The 14,294-nt window shown below is 36.9% G+C and overlaps 1 protein-coding gene across 7 annotated transcripts in view; it reads right to left on the bottom strand.

Moving 5' to 3' along the window:
• Positions 1-14,294, bottom strand: part of Auts2 (activator of transcription and developmental regulator AUTS2) — a 1,065,696-nt gene that overhangs the window by 776,075 nt on the left and 275,327 nt on the right. The gene's annotated exons all lie outside the window — the stretch shown is intronic.

The raw sequence follows: 14,294 nt of genomic DNA, 5'->3' as shown, positions 1-14,294 counted from the left end.
ACAGAACCTCAGATCACCTGATATATACCATATGAACCCTAAGAAATGAGATACAATTCTTAATCTGACAATGTTCTTTCATGGAGTCTCCTTCCCACATTTTCTCAGTTTCTGTGGTCCTAATGGCACACTGAAAAATAAAATAAAACCAAAATAAAGCTGAGAGTGGTTGCGCACACCTATAATCCAGCTACTCAAGAGGCTGAGGAAGGAGGTTTCCAAGTTCAAGGCCAGCCCCAGCAACTTAAGGAGACCCTTGTCTCAAAATAAAAATTTTGAAAAGGTTTGTAGAGGGGGATAACTCAGTGGTTCAGCACTTTCCTAGCATGTGTGTGTTCAGTCACCAGTACTACCAAAAATAAAGTTCAAAAAATTATTTCTACATATTTTTCCATCTCAAAATTTCACTCTTTCCTCCCTTTGAAATTTAATACCCACATACTAAATATATCACTGCAAACTGTAATGATAACTCAAAAGGAAAGGCAAAAGGTATTAAAACTGGGGAAAATGATCTAGACCAGGGCAGAGGGTTAGGGTCAACAAGACGACCTAGTCTGAAAGGCTGAGCACAGTCAACTTGGGCAAAGGCCTTGAAGCAGCTGATAGCATAATCTGTCTGAAAAAAAGGTTAAAAGTGGCAGGAAGTAAGCAGTGGACCTCAGCAATCTCAGTGTTTCATCAAATAAGTGTTTTACATAAGCCAGGTAAAATAATTGGTGGTCAATATATACTTATTTAATGCATAAGTAAACAAGACTAGTTAAAACATCCAAACCTATAAAGTACAGTAGTGATTAAGCACAATAAAGATAAAATATAATAGTGATTTTAAAAAATGCTAAACTGCTTATAATACACCAAAGCAAGCTATGAAAGCTTGATAGTGCCAGTAGGCACTGTATATTGTCATTTACATTTTGCAAAGAAGATGGAAAAGTAAGGATGTTGAGATGAACATGTGATAAAAATATAATGCAATATGCAAATATCAAGAAACCCCAGAAAGGAGGAAAGGCCTATATGTGGGGGTAAGAAATAAAATTAAAACGTGCACTAAGGCAAGTGAGTGGCTTTGGGTCTAACCTCTAGCTGTTAGATGATCTGTCCTATGCTATTTGAGAGGTAGCTGTCCTGAGGCAATGTGAATGTAGTGAGCAATGTTTCAGAGGACAAGCTGCAATCAATGCAAGTGCAATGGTCACTGACTGCATAGTCTCAGATCTTGCACACTATACCTAACACATGAAAATATTCAATTAATGTCTGCTAAATAGAATTCCTTTGTCCAGCATCTACTACCCAAATAAGTTATGTTAAACACCTGCTTAGCTCAAAATATTTTCTGTGTTTAATCTCACATTTAAACAAAAGAGTAACCTCTCATGAAAAGATACTGAGGAATAACAACAACAGAAGGAGGCAGGCGAGTTACATTGTGAGTTGCTCATTTATAATACAATTAAATTGGACTAGTTCTAAAGAAAATACAAAAACTACCTACAGGGTTTTAAAAAGGGGGGGCGGGGAAAAACCTTCTTTTCATTATCATCAACCCACCTACTGTCCTGAATCTTTTTCTTGTAGCATAACAGATTAATAAACAAATAATAAGTTAGTGTGGTCATGCACACCTGTAATCCCTGCAGCTTGAGAGGCTGAGGCAGAGGATAGAGAGTTCAAAGCCAGCCTCAGCAACTTAGTGAGTTCCTCAGAAACTCAGTGAAATCCTGTCTCTAAATAAAATACAAAACAGGGCTAGGGATGTGGGTCAGTGGTCAAGTGCCCCTGAGTTCAATCCCCGGGAACCGAAACACACACACACACACACACACACACACACACACACACACACACACACACACAATATTTAATAAGGTATCAACTGTGCTTTTTAAAACATTATGCCCATCTCATTAGAGATCAAATCTTTTATCATACTAAAGGTGCCTTAAAAGTATATTGAAAATTATGAGCAATTCATACAAATGTGAATTAATATTTGAGATTATATTATTATTTTTTCCAAATTCATTTTTTTCACATAGCATATTAATCACGGCATGCTTACTGCCCTGCAAAATAGCTACACAGAGCAAATGGATCCCATGCCATGACATTAGCTTGTAAGAGACCTGCCAACATCTCAGCAACAGCAGTAGAATCATCTTAGTTTCAATTAGTATTGAGATTTTTCCCACTCTGGAGAGGGGGAGATTAGTGTTTATATAGAGGTGGTGACTTGAGAGATACAAAAAAAAATGAATAGTCATGAAAGGATTTTTAATAGTTAAGAGGCTTGTATTTTCAAAGAGTAGAGATTATCTTAATTTTTAAAAGATACATACCCATTTATAAGTTACTGAACAGACAATATTAGTACTTTGGAACAATTCCTGCATAAACCAGGCCATCCCATCATTTGTTCACTCCGAGTCTCTAAACAGTTATTGACTGCTTTTGAGGTATATAGTAAAATAATCATTTGTTTCCTTTGACTGTCTCAGTGGGAAAAAATGACCAAAAAACTGTCCATATAAGCAATAAAACTCAAAAGATAAACCAGGCACCATGGCACACACCTATGATAGTAGCAACTTGAGCAACTTAAGGCAGGAGGATCACAAGGTTGAGGCCAGCCTCAGTAACTTATTGAGACCCTGTCTCTAAATAAAAAGTGAAAAGGGCTGGGGGGTATAGCTCAGTGGTACAGCACTACTGGGTTTAATCACCAACTCTTGAGTGGGAAAAAAATCAAACACACAAAGATTTACTAAAGTAAATTAACAACCTATCAATGTTCAGAACAGTTATACAGTGATTTTATAAGTATGTACACGCGCGCGCGCGCGCGCACACACACACACACACACACACACACACACACACACCTACCATCAATCAAGTAGTGGTATTTAAGAATTTCCCTAAAGAAACTTGGACAGAATTGCTACAATACAGGGAGGAAATATGTACATTTCATCAAATAGTTTTTTGGGATCAATGAACAGCAATTTCAAAGCCTATTGATCCATTAGTTTATAATGGTATAGGCTAGTGGTTCCCAAGGGAAACCCCACCTGTAGTACTTTCTGATAATAAGACAACTAACTACACTTCATATTATTCAAGGAAAGCATTTTGCAAATGAAGAGTGACAGAATATGCCACCAGAAAAAAAAATGCCCCTTGTTCTAAGGATTATTTTAAGTTAAGGTCACTTAAAAAAGAATAGAAACAAAAGGAACACTCTGCCTTTGCTGCACCAGGAAAAAGGCAGCATCTCCACCAGGATCCACAAAAGAGAGAAACCCCAAGGAAGGAGAGAGGACATCTTCCTATTAGAAGCCATGGGGCACTGACCCATCTCCCTGAAATAATCCTTCCCTTCCTCTGGCCTACCCACACATTTTCGCTACTTTTCTACATAAGGCCATTCCAATTCAATCTTTTTAATAAGAATTTACATTGTGTCATTTTGAGGTTATTTTCCTTCGAGGTGGGATCAACATACCTGCAAAAATATGTACACTTCTTTCTTACTTATCTATTTAGGGTCAATTTAATTCCTAGGCCTAGCCAGAGCCCTTAAGAACACAGAGAGAAAAATCTGCCTGGACTAAACAGTATTGGACTAGAGAGGCTAAGAAGCCACACAGGTAAGAAACAGATCTGGAAAAGTGCTTGAAGGTATTAATTTGACAATCACAGAAGCAGCCAGAAAAAAAGCAAGAAAACCAGTCCACTGCCTGCTAGGTGAAAAGATTTAGACACTTTTGCTGACAATAGAGGGGGTAAGTGTACAAGCGATGCACCACAGATGGGAATAAGTTTCATGAATGGTTGGAATTATTTGATTTTTAGGTCACTGGTGATGGAGGGGCAGGTCACAGCAGCACATCCACTGAGAGGCTCAGAGTCTGACTAACCAAAGCAATTTCCTTCAACATCAGCCCTCTTCAAAACAGGTGATCTTGCTCTTGATTTTCCCTTCTCCCAAATTACTATCCTCTACTAAAGACTTCCTCTGCCACTCTTGAATTTCAAAATGAGATGGTTCAGTGTTGTGCAAACTAGGAGAGAGCAACAAATTGCAGATGTAGGCTGCAGGACTTCACTGGCTGATTACAGATGAAGACACAGGTAACAAAAATGAGGACAAATTTGCCTGCATTGCATGAAACAGGTTTTAGAAAGAAGTCTCCATTTGATTTTTCCAACCAAACTAAATAGGGGGTGACCAATCATTTACAAAGCATCTGTGCTATGTGTGTCTGCTGCACATTCACATGTGTGAGAGAGGGATGCAATTTAAACATGTCTTATTTGGGTTATTTGATCTTGGGAACTTACAAATAAAATAACAAATAAGCCAGGAGAAAAAGGAAAACTGCTCTGCCTGTCACCACCAAATGACAATAATGGTTGTGTGCTGTCATTTCAGTCTGTCGGGGCCTTTGTTGGTTCATTGTGCAGCATTTATACCTGTTTTTGAATGATTTTTACAAACACTGATCCCGTCAATGCCTCAGTGCAAAACAAGTGCAAGGGTACACTGTGCTAGGAACTAAAAATAACCAAGAGTGCAATAAACCCATAAAAAAAGTAGAGAACATAGATAGAACTCTTTTTTATATTTGTTTGTTTATTTATTTATTTATTTACTTACTTACTTACTTACTTACTTGGTGAGGGGGAGTTGCCAGGGATTAAATTTAAGGGCATTCGACCACTGAGCCACATCCCCAGCCCTATTTTTGTATTTTATTTAGAGACAGAGTTTCACTGAGTTGTTTAGCACCTCACTTTTGCTGAAGCTGTCTTTGAACTTGCAATCCTCCTATTTCAGCCTCCAGAGCCACTGGGATTACAAGCATGTACCACCATGCCTGGCTATGGCAGCTCTCTTATAATTTAACTCTATTTGGCTCTGTTCACAGTGGTGCCCCACCCACATTGGATTTTTGAGAAAATGGAATTATAACAAGACTTTTAGGGCCTAAACTTTTAAGGAAAAAGAGGAGACTATGTACAAGAATATACAAAATATTCTGTATGAAATTCAAAAATTAATCTCAAATATTCACATCTTTAAATTTAAAAAAAACCCAACTATGTGTCATACAATTTGCATCTGTTGGAAATATCTAAAAGGATTCTGAACCCAGTATGCTTAATCACGAAAGCAGATAAATTCATCAACTAGTATGATAAAACAGGTTACAGAAGGAACAAGTAGAATGCTCTCTACTGCCATCTCTCACACTGAACTAAACTTATATTTCTGCTTTGGTGTTAGGATAGAAACACAGATCAATGTGACAGAACAGAGTCCAGAAGGAGACTCACACATAACTGGACTAATGATTTTAAGCAAAAGCAATTCTGTGAAGAAATAACCAAGAGTGCAATAAACCCATAAAAGTATCAAAACTATCATCAGTCCATAAAGTAATTGATAAATTATACTTAATCAAAACATACTATTTAGAAATGAAGATAAACCACATTACAGGGGGAAAATCACAAAATGTTTACTTGATAAAAGTTGTATGCAGAATATATTAAAAGTTCTCAAAGATAAATTAAAAAAAATAGTTGCAAAAAGATCTGAACAGACACTCACTGAACAAGACTTCTGAATGGCATTTAAGCCTATGAAGAGATGGTCAACATCAAGAGTTCATTCAGGAAGTGCAACTTAAAACCACAATGATACACAAAAGTTTTAGAATGGCTGAAATGAAAAGAAATGACCAACACCAACTGGGAGCAAAGATATAGAGAAACTTTCATATACTACCACATTGGAATGTAAAAAAATATAACCACCTCAAAAAAGAATATGGCGGCTTATATAAAAGTTCAAAGTACAGCTACCATGTGATACAACCTTCTATTTTCAGGTAAAATAGAGAAATACATATATATGCTACACAGAGACTTGCAGGTGGACATTTATCAGATTAGTACTGAGCATAAAACTGGAAACACAACCCAAATGTATGACAGCAAATGAACAGATAGATCAACTGTGCATATAACCATTCACTGAAATAGTACTCAATAATAAAAAGGAATAACCTACTGATACATGCTATAATCTGAACAAATCTCAATAATTAGGCCAAGTTTTAAAAATTCAGAAAAACTAGGAAATGTAAACTAACCAATAGTGACAGAAACTAGATTAGTGGAGGGATAGGAAGAAGTGATTAATAGAGGCATTAGAAAATTTGGGGGGCCAGGCACAGTGGCACACACCTGTAATACAAGCAGCTCAGGAGGCAGAGGCAGGAGGATCATGAGTTCATAGCCAGCCTCAGTAATTTAGCGAGGCACTAGCAACTCAGTGAGACCCTGTCTCTAATAAAGTACAAAATAGGGATAGGGATGGAGCTCAGTGGTCCAGTGCCCCTGAGTTCAATTCCTGGTAACCACCTGCCCCCACCAAAAAAAAAAAAAAGAAAGAGGGCTGGGGATGTGGCTCAAGCGGTAGCGCGCTCGCCTGGCATGCATGCGACCCAGGTTCGATCCTCAGCACCACATACCAACAAAGATGTCTCCCCTCCCCCCTCCCTCTCCTCTCTCACTCTTAAAACAATTTTTTTAAAAAATTTAAAAAAAAAAAAAGAAAGAAATTAAAGAAAATTTGGGGAATGGTAGACATGTTCTTAGTCTTGATTGTAGCAATGGCAAAACGACATATACATGCCAAAATTTATCAAACTGTACACTTTTTTAGATGTTAATGGACCTTTATTTTATTCATTTATTTATATGTGGTGCTGAGAATTGAACCTAGCGCCTCACTCATGCGAGGCAAGCGCTCTGCCACTGAGCCACAACTCCAACCCCACAAACTGTACAAGTTTAATTCACACAATTTACTAGTATGTCACTTTTACCCAAATAAAGCTTTTTTTTTTTTTTTAAAGCAATCCTGGCCATCATATTCAACTTGTATATTATTACCAATAACTACACCATATTTCCTGTCTGTCAACAGAAAACTGTTCAGATTCATAAAGCAAATGGATAGCCATGCTCTAAAAGAATTAGCTTTAGGCCAAATGTGGCCATGAAACTTTCCAGAGGCCAGTCAGCTGTGAACACTAAGTCTCAGTCACACTGAAGAACAGTGACTAGCATTGACATCATCTTCAACAAAAAGTAGAGTTTTCATAGTTCTTTTTTTTCCCTTTATTTCTAACATTCAATTCTCAGTTACTGCTCAGAAGCTATCATTTTGTAAAGTTTTTTGTTTGATTGTTTCTTTCTTTCTTTCTTTTTGTTTGTTTGGCTTAGGCACTGATGATTGAACCTAGGGGCACTCAACCACTGAGCCATATCCCCAACCCTTTTTTGTATTTTATTTAAAGATAAGGTTTCTCAAAAGTTGCTGAGGGACTCACTAAGCTGCTGGGGTCCTGTCTCTAAATAAAAATGCAAAATAGGGCTGTTCATGCGGCTCAGTGCCCCTGAGTTCAATCCTTGGTACCAGAAAAAGAACATAAATAAATTTTACTGTGTCTGTATGTCAAAAAAATTAAGGAATTTTACTAAAATACATTTAACACATGATGGTACACATAACTTAAGGAAATCCAAATGACAAGGGAGGGTTTTTTTGTTTTGTTTTTTTAAAGTTGAACTACAAAATAAAGTCTGCATATATAAACACCTTTCGAATAGGTGGTGCCATTATCAGAGGAGAGGGAAAGAGTAAAAAAGGGGGATGAGGGGGAGAAAACAAAAGCAGCCACCAAGAACCTCTCCTAAACTCAGTTATACCATAAATCACAAGTATCAGCTTAAGTGAGATTTTGGCACACTCTGAATTGAAAATGTCCTAGCAATCTCTCATTCCTATAGATAATTGAGAGTTGGCTGCTGTTAGACCTTAACACGCTCAAAGTAGTTGAGTCCCTGGAAACCAGATGCTATTGCTTAAAACAGTTTAGGCTCTCAGTCCTGAAGGATTCCTAAAATTGGATTACAGTCCCTCCAGATAATCTGAGAAATACAGCATGACGAAAAGGAAACCTTTAAAAAAAACATTAACTCCTCTGTAACAAGCAACATTCTGAACACTGAACACAGCATGACTGAGGCAGAAAATCCCATCAATGAGAGCTTAAGGGCAATACACCAAAAGCCAGTCCAAAAGAGGAAAGAAACCATACAACAGAAGAAAAGATAATAGAAGACAAAAGAGAAAGAACAAAACATAATTCTCCAGCCTGAGAGCAAAAGTCAGCTTTGTCAACTGAAGAAAGGCACTAGCAGGCAGAGTGTTCAAATTTCTATTGCTCTTACACCCATTCATATCAAATCCATTAAGACAATATTTGAGGGGACACATAATCCTAGTGACTTCCCCTTCAATTATCCATTATTCTTTTCTACTTATAATAAATAAGATCTAAGTACACATTTTCAAAAAAAAAAAAAACCATACAAATGGCCAACAAATATGGCTAAAGATGCGCAACATCACTAATCTTTACGGATATGCAAATCAAAACCACAATGAGATATCATCCTTCACCTGCTACAATGGGTATGCTCAAACCACAGATAAGCTCTGCAAAGAGTGACCAGAAAGGGGAATCCTTGGTTTTCTGTTAGTAAAACATCAATTGGAAGAGCCTTTATTCACTTTTTTTCAAGGCACTTTGTTTGCAAACATGGGAAAAGAGTTAATGTACTTCTTTTTGCCAAAAAAAAAAAACAAACAAAAAACAACAAAAAACAAACATAATTGGGTGTTCCTGGGATCAATCATTATTACCTCCATGAGGACAGTGTCATAGCTTGTCATTTTTCAGATTTTCTAGCAAAGAACAAGAATATTAGGCTGTAAGCTGTTTTGAAAAGAATGAATGAGGGAAATAGGACGACACTACTATTTCCTCTCATTCCAGGTTATTCCACCATGCTACCAAACTGTATGCTCCAAGTTTCTTCCTCTTTCAGATTTCCATGCAAGAACTTTCAAGCTCCCACATCCACCTTTTAGTGAAACCCTTACTATTCACCTACATATTAGAGGTCTAAATACATATAGGGTATTTAGAGATCATGTGAATTACTTTACTAAGTCCAAGAGAAGACTAAAAATAAAGGGGGTAGATAGTGAAACGTCATGTCATACCTTCTTTTTTATGTCAAGGTCAAATTATCATTTGCTAGGTCTCAATAACGGTCCCTTTTTAAACAAAAATCAGGACTGGTCACTGCTATCATCCAAATGTTCCATAAAAGTCCTTGAAAACTGGTGAACCTCTTCATATCCTGAAGTTTGATCCATGAACTTAGTAGTAAGGCACGCATTTTCTTTTTTTCACTGTTTTTTTCCCCAGATAACTACATATTACCACACCTTCATTGTATTTTTGAAATTTTTTATTAGTATATTACACATAATAGTGGGATTTGGTGTTACATATTCATACATGTACACCATATAACAATATAGGTTTGTCAATTTTATTCCCCAGTACCTCCTCTTATCCTATCCTCCTCCCTTTCCATGATCCCCTTCCTCTTCTGGTCTCCCTACTATTTCATGAGATGCCTGCCACAACTTTTTCCCTCTTTTTCCTTCTTGCTTCCACATATGAGATGAAACATATGATCCTTGACTTTGAGTTTAGCTATGTCACTTAATATTAAGTCTCTCAAGTTCCATCTAATTTTCTGCAAATGACATAAATTCATTCCTATTTATGGATGAATAAAACTTCATACACACCTTCGTTTTAAATAACAATGTCTCCAAAAGCAATCGTCAATTAGCTTACTGATTTGGGGGCGGGAGGGGGATACCGGGGAATAAACTTGGGGTACCAAACCACTGAACCACAACCCCAGTCCTATTTTGTATTTAACGTAGAGACAGGGTCTAAGTTTTTTAGCACCTCGCTTTTGCTGAGGCTGGCTTTGAACTCAAGATCCTCCTGCCTTAGCCTCCCAAGGCGTGCACCACTGTGCCTGGCTTGTGCTATACTTATTATAAGTGATATGTATTAAAGGTTACTTCACTGTTCTGGATGAGTCCTGGAAGAGAGACAGGAATTCTAGTTTTCGTCTGATGACCTTTTGTAGGTCTCCATTACCATTAGGAAGAGAAATATCGAGAAGATGATACTCATCAGGAATCCCATATAAAATATGGATACTTGAACCTACACGAAAAGATCTCTGTGACCATTCTAGTCACTTAAAGTGAAATTAAATCGGCCACAGATGAAAGCAGAAGATTAGGATTCTGGGCTATGGAATCCTAATTCTTCATTGTCATGCTACAGCAGTTATGATTCTCACTTTTCCCCTTAGTCTTCCCAAAAAGAAAGGCAAGAAATCCCTGATATGATTTCAGAATCTTACATGGGGGGACAAAAAGGAATATCATCAGTAAGTCCTCCTGACTCTGGCTCTTAAGATGTCAAATCTGTATTAATCAGCAAGAAAAGAATAGCTTACTACTTGACTTTTGAGTAGAGTTTGGTTGTACTGATCTAGATGTAAACATGATGACTGAAATGAGGGAAGTTCTCCCCCCACACACACAAACCCCACACACACGGTATGGGATGGGGCACATTCTGTACATTCAGACAAAAATAATCTTATAAAAGGTAATTTAATGTTTAGAAATATTCAATGATAGGAAAAAGCAATGGCTGGCAAAATTTGTGCGATGTGGAGCTGAATTTAAATGTAGCTTTAAATAGTACATTGGTCAGTGTATATGGATGAAAGATACTCCCTTTATGGATAAAGTTTTTTAAATGGTTCTGCAGAATTTCTACAGAACTATAAAATGCTTATGAGTTAAATGAGATTTCTGTAACTTTTTCCAAATCTTTTGTGGAAAGAATGATAACAGAGAAGCAATAAAAAAACAGACCACAGGTCTTCTCCTATTCCATGAACAAGTGTTACATGCTATCTCAAACTGATTTTAATTGACTTCTCAAAACCAGAGACCAATCTATTTCAATATCTACAAATATAGGATCCTCTACTTAGATTCCTTCAACTTCTGTAATGTTATTATCTTTAGCAAGATATTTGGCACACACACAGAAAACGTTCAATGAATATAGATTATGGTGTGTGAATTCGGTTCAGGGTTTTCTTCCAGATCATATTTTTCAACCTTTTAATCATCTCTGTGAGATTTCTCTCATGTAGTGTAGCCTTCACTTTCTTTTGTGTTAACTGGGTTTTGATTTGAGAAATGTACATGAATTAAGTGAAAAAGTCAGATAATTTCTAAATAAAAAACAATGATTAATTTATGATTTTTCATAACAACTAATATTTGTAAGTAATTCAGAGTTGAAAAAGTTTTAATGCCTTTTATTTATTTACATATTTACTGATTTATTTGGGGTATAGGGAGGATTAAACCTAGGAACCTTTACCACTGAGCTACATCCCTGGTCCTTTTTGTATTTTACATTGATACAGGGTCTCAATGAGTTGCTGAGGACCTGGCTAAATTGCTGAGGCTAGCCTCGAATTTGCAATCCCCCTGCCTCAGCATCCTGAGTTGCTAAAGGTGCTAGGATGACAAGTGTGTCCCATAACCTTTAAAAAGGTTATGATAACTTTTCAAATCATCATCTCATTGGACTACCTAGTATGTTCAATATGGTAGTCAACAATGTTTTCATTTTATAAGTGAAGAAACCAAACTCTGATAAAGGAATTACATCCCAAAGTCAGGCAACCAGCAATTGGCAACATACTCTGAGTTTCCATGGTTTTAAATCTACTTTTATACCCTAATACCAGGTCATTATAGTCTTATTTGTAACTGTCAGAATTACGGCCTCTTGTTTAAATTGCAATTCAGTGTTTTCTAATTGTGAAATCCTCTGTGCATCTCTACTTCTGCAAAGCCTAAGTAATGAAAGGCTACTCCTTTTATGTCAAAGATACTTTTTTTAACAGATTTTAAAAAGCGATAAAATCAGCAATGAAATAAAATCTTTGGCTTTTCTTCAAAACTGACAATCTATGCCATCTTATTTCAGGGGTGAAAAGTAGCAAAGAATGACACCTTTTCTAAACTTAAAAAAATAAGCAGCACTGTACAAATGCTCCAGACCCCAAACTCTATATAAATATTCTGTCATAAATATTTATTCACATAAATATTTATGTGACTCAATAAACATTAATGGATAAGGGTAGGACTTAAAATACCCATAGGTGCAAAATGAAAAAAATCCCGCTTATTTAGCACATATTATAAATGCTATCACTAAATGAGAAGCACATATAGACTTCACTAAAAGTTTCCCAAGTCTGAGGGCTTGTTCACAGCGCTAGCCTATGACTCTGCACATGTGTTCTCTCTCTTTCTGACTTCATCCCCTGCTCCCACTCCATTCTTCTATTTCAGGATTTATACATATGATTTTCTTCCTTTAACATCATATGAATAAAAATATAACTGAACTATCCCGCAGGTATGCATAGTAGCCAAATGCTTAGGATATACCCAGTAGCCTGAGACACAGACCAAATAAATTCTTCAAGGTATCTCTGCAGAAAATAAAATTGGATCCTACAATTATGGTCGAAAGAAAAGTGTCCTTTCAGTTGGCTACTATAATTTAGACTGGAGAGATGAAAGGAAGTGTCCGTTTGCATAAACAAGTCAGATGCTAATTCTGAATCAATTAAATCATACACAAATTTCTAGATTTTTATCCAGTTTCTTGAATAAGGCATAAGATTGTCTCTATACCAAGGCTTCCTATACATAGATTTGGCCATGTTTTGGTACTTATTGGTTCTATCATATTTGATAATAAAATCAATCCCTCCCTTTAGAAGCTCTGGGTTACTGGCAAAGTTTATTAAACTGCAAGCAGTCATTCAGAAAAGATCAATACAGACATGATTACAGAGTAACCAAAGGATTAAACACAAGATTTATCACAAAATTAAACTGAATTAAATGTTCTCTGATAGCACTTGAAATGCTGTCAATACTTTTAACTCATAATCTATGCTTTCCTGTGTTTACGTAATAAGCCATGGGGATGTGCAATTTAAGAAAATGACTACTTTCAAAAATATAAGCTACCGAGACTTGCTGAAAGCATTGAGAATCTCTTCTTGAGTTAAAGAACAGCACCTTAATTTATCAGTCAGAGCCTGTATACAGTGAATTCAGCAAAGTTTTGAGTTACTCAGTACATAAGCCATTCTGTCCAACCCTTAAGCATACCTATAACATACATCCTTTCAGGTATACATCTTAGAAACTGTGCCCTCAGATTACAAACTTTAAACAATTTCTTTCTGTTTTTCTGGCACAGAAACATATGCTATGACACTGACACTCAGTCCCTAGCAGAGAAGGCTGGACGATGTCATCTGGCTATAGGGAAATCAACACTTACCCATCCTGGGAGGCTTCACTGATGCCACCCCAGCTCAGCAAATTACACTCCAAAATGTGAAATCCCCATCACTGCTTATGAAAGGTAACCATTCACTAAAAAACCTGGCAATAGCATATGTACTCATGATCAGTAAGGAAGTCAATATATATGATTGCTCTTAAAGCTGATATCAATACACAGTGAGCGAGAAGAGCTCTTCGGGTCATGAAATGATAAAGGCCAGGACTGCTGTGTGAGGCTAGGAGAGTGTGTATTTGAGCAGATGGAAATACAGTCGGGGGCAAAAAATGAGTCTGTATTTTAAACTACACCTTAGATGGCAGCATGTTTGAGGAAGACTTTCTTTTTTCCTCTGTACAGTTTCTGTCTTGTTGCTAGAACCTTCATCCCATAGATGGCAAGGGCCCTATAATGCCTGAGTACCCACAGGTTCTGGTGATTTCAATAGTCATCCAATATGACAGCTTTGTTATACAGAGGAGGTCAAGCTATGTTCGAAACAAGATGCTGAGGCTGACACTGCCCTGTAATGTCATCATCCCCCTCTAAGAGTACTGATTTCTACCAGAGTACCACTTCTCTTCTCAGCAGTCACCTCACCTGACAACACCATTTAGTGCTAAGGACAGTCCCAAATAGTTGTCAGTTCCTCAGAGAATAGAGTGCCATCTGTCCATTGAAGAAAAGCCTCTGCACTCTAACTCAAAAGCTGAAGCTGTTAAGTCCACAAAGTCAAAGCTTCTTACAATCAGATGCTTTTTTGATAGAGATCTTATCAATTTTGTAGATTATTCCCCACAATAGAAACTTTATTCCATGAAAACCGAGTTTTTCACTGTGGTCCATGCTCAAGTTTCCCAT

The sequence above is a fragment of the Ictidomys tridecemlineatus genome, chromosome 10 (genome assembly GCF_052094955.1).
Source record: "Ictidomys tridecemlineatus isolate mIctTri1 chromosome 10, mIctTri1.hap1, whole genome shotgun sequence".
Lineage (NCBI taxonomy): Eukaryota > Metazoa > Chordata > Mammalia > Rodentia > Sciuridae > Ictidomys > Ictidomys tridecemlineatus.
Note: the sequence above shows the minus strand (reverse complement) of the source record. Positions and strands in the feature narration are given on the sequence as shown.